The sequence below is a fragment of the Solanum verrucosum genome, unplaced genomic scaffold, assembly GCF_900185275.1.
Source record: "Solanum verrucosum unplaced genomic scaffold, falcon-dt-bn FXZP01000257.1, whole genome shotgun sequence".
Classification (NCBI taxonomy): Eukaryota; Viridiplantae; Streptophyta; class Magnoliopsida; order Solanales; family Solanaceae; genus Solanum; species Solanum verrucosum.
This window is the reverse complement of record NW_026020539.1, coordinates 3,567,768-3,570,878: the sequence shown is the minus strand read 5'-3', so window position 1 is coordinate 3,570,878 and position 3,111 is coordinate 3,567,768.

Genomic DNA, 3,111 nt, shown 5'->3' with positions numbered 1-3,111 from the left:
TAGACCTACTCCCCGTAGGTCCCATCCGTAGTTCACACATTTGGGCAGTTTTGGGGCAGCTTTAGGGTTAGGCTTAAGGGTCCTCCTCAAGAACCATTGGTTGGTCCTTGGGGGGTTGTACCTTGACATTTAACCCCTAAAACCCTCATACTAAGTACAAGAAGCCATTTTACCACATTAACCCACACATCAAACTCTAAAACTCTCACGTAAGGCTCTAGTTTCACCTACTAGTTTTTCGGGTGTTACAATATTTCCCCCTTGGGATCATTCGTCCTTGAATGATGATCTCTAGACACCTTACAGAATTACAAACTCAAGACTAGCAGTCAATCATGCATGAAACATCTAAATAATGCACAATACAAAAGAGGAAACCTCCACTCTATCTCAAAACATAATCAATGCAACACAAGGGAGTAGGAACTACATCAAACAACCCAAATATGCATGAAACTCAATATTTCTCATAATCATAGGAGGAACTAAAATCTCCAACTAAAATAATGCTCAACACAACATCATGGAGACAATATGAAATTACTCTCAAAAGCATACTAAAGCATGTTCATCAACATATTTCATGAAGTCAAATAGGCAATGTATACTAAATGTGCAACAACATAAGGAACATAAATCATGCAAAGTCATTTTCTCATTAACATGAATTTTACAAGGAACATGCATAATACAAGGGAATTATGGAACACATACAACATCTAAGACTCCATAATAATGAAACAAGTCAAGGGAAACTTATCATCTCAAGCTAAAGGAGGAATAAAGGAAAGATAAGGATATCGGGACATCTCATTGGCCCTTGGCCTCCCAAGTAGCATCCTCACCTACAACCCTCACTCAAAGACCACCTATTCACACTTTCATAAAAGCAACTTCCTCATTCCTCTATTTCTTAACTTGCCAGTCTAAGACCTCTACTGGTACTTCTAAATTAGAGAGGTTCTCATTTAAGCACTCTAGCTCACTGGAAACCTTACCAACACCACTCAAGATCTCATATGAGCCTACCAAACCTGTGAATAAACTTTTCAAACTCATTACACCTCTCAAAGTGAAAATTTCAAGCCAATCCAAATCATGAACATCTAGAACAATCAACGACCTTTCTATCTAACCATATTATCTCCCCCTTGGGAGTAAACCTACACGGACTCTAAGCACTATTTCATTCAACTCTAGGTCGGCCCAAGTTATCACTAGTCTTTCACCTTCATCAAACAAGATGATTCTAGAGTCTGGCGAATTACACTCCTATCCTCTTTTAGAGGAATCTACTCACTCAACACCTCTAGGCATCACTTAAACACTTTATTCATCAAATCTTCCAACACACCCTAAAACTCATCATGACTAAGTTGGGTTCTACCAACAAACACACATAACCATAATGAAACCCATTTATTCTAAAGACAACATAAAAGTCCATCATGTCAAATCTATCAAGTCACAAAAGACAAGCAATATCGGAATCTAAATAAGCATAAAACACATACCGGGAGCAATATTTGAAGGACACTCTTGTTCACCTCTAGCTTGGAGAGCATCAGACCTAATTTTCTTCCTCTCTTTTCCCCTAGCCTTAAGCACCAAACAATCTCTCATCTTGTGGCCACTCTCACCACAACCATAACAACCCTCTGTACTGGCCAAACATATACCCTCATATCTCTTTCCACACCTAGCACAAGTAGGTTTTGGCAACAAAGATTTACTATCTCTCCTTCTCTGAGGCTTAGGGTTAGACACCCTCTCTTCACTAAATCTTGGGGGAAGCCTAGAAGGACCTTGTCAGAAGAACCTTTTAAGAGAAGAATTTTCATTCTCAATCCTCAACCTCTTTCTCTCCCTCAACATTTCTCCAAGTTTCTCTTCCTCAATTTGGAGAGCATAAATCACAAGGCAAAAAATATCCATATCATGATCAAGCATGGCTATACGACATTCTTTTTCCACTAGACCGGAAAAACCTGACACAAACTTACTCATTCCCGACCTAGGGTTGGACACTAGAATTGAACATACTTAGACAATTGGTTGAACTTCAATGCATATTCCTTAAAATTCATATCACCTTGTCTAAGGTTAATGAACTCAAGCACCAAAGCTTCTCTCATCTCTAAAGGGAAGAACATATCTATTAAAACCACTCTTGAACCCTTCCCACTCTATGGGACCTCTTTCTACCGGTCTAGCCCCTTTCCATTGATTAAGCCAAACTTGAGCAACCCCTTTGAGTTGACAAGAGGCCAACTCCGCCTTCTCTACCGGAGTCACTCCCACCAAGTCCAACATCTTAGGGACCTCATCTATAAACTCTTGAGGACCCTCTCCCTCTTTGGAGCCATAAAACTCCGGAGGGTTCATCCTTATAAAATCTCTCACTCTCAAAGTAGCCATACTCATTATCGGATCCATCGGAGCTACCACCTCCCGACTCACTTGAGTTGTCATGACTTGACCCAACATTATAAAAGCCAACCTAATCTCCACATTAGTCACATTCTCCCCTATAGGGACAATTGGAGCTTGGGGAGGAGCTTCGAGGGGAACCTCTTGCTCCAAATTGTCTTCCTCATTCCTTTCAACGTTGGCCCTTGCAGTAGTCATATCCTGAAAACCATAGGGCACACATACGGAGAAAGACCTAATAAAGCTAAACTCTATGGTATGACATAGAGAATTAAGAAGTGAAGTTTTCCTAATATCCAATAGCCTCCTATTCATAAATGTGGCGCGCTTCACACTCATGAATAAGACTCTACTAGACGTGGCTTATGAGGCATCATCCTAAAACCATCCCAAAATCTTGTGCTCTAATACCATGTTTGTCACGACCCAGAAGCACCCCCTAGACGTAACACGGCGTACAAGACTCCGAAGAGCCTCATACAAGCCTCTAAGCATATCATAACATAAGAAAATATGAAATGGTGCGGAAATTTAAAACTTTTTTTTACAATCCAAGTCTTTTATAAAAGAAATAAGCAGAAGTCTACAACACTATGTCACAAACCATCTATAACACTTTGAATAAATCTTTGGGACGTAGACCATAAAAAAGTCTAAAGCATAAAAGAAAGACTTAAAAGA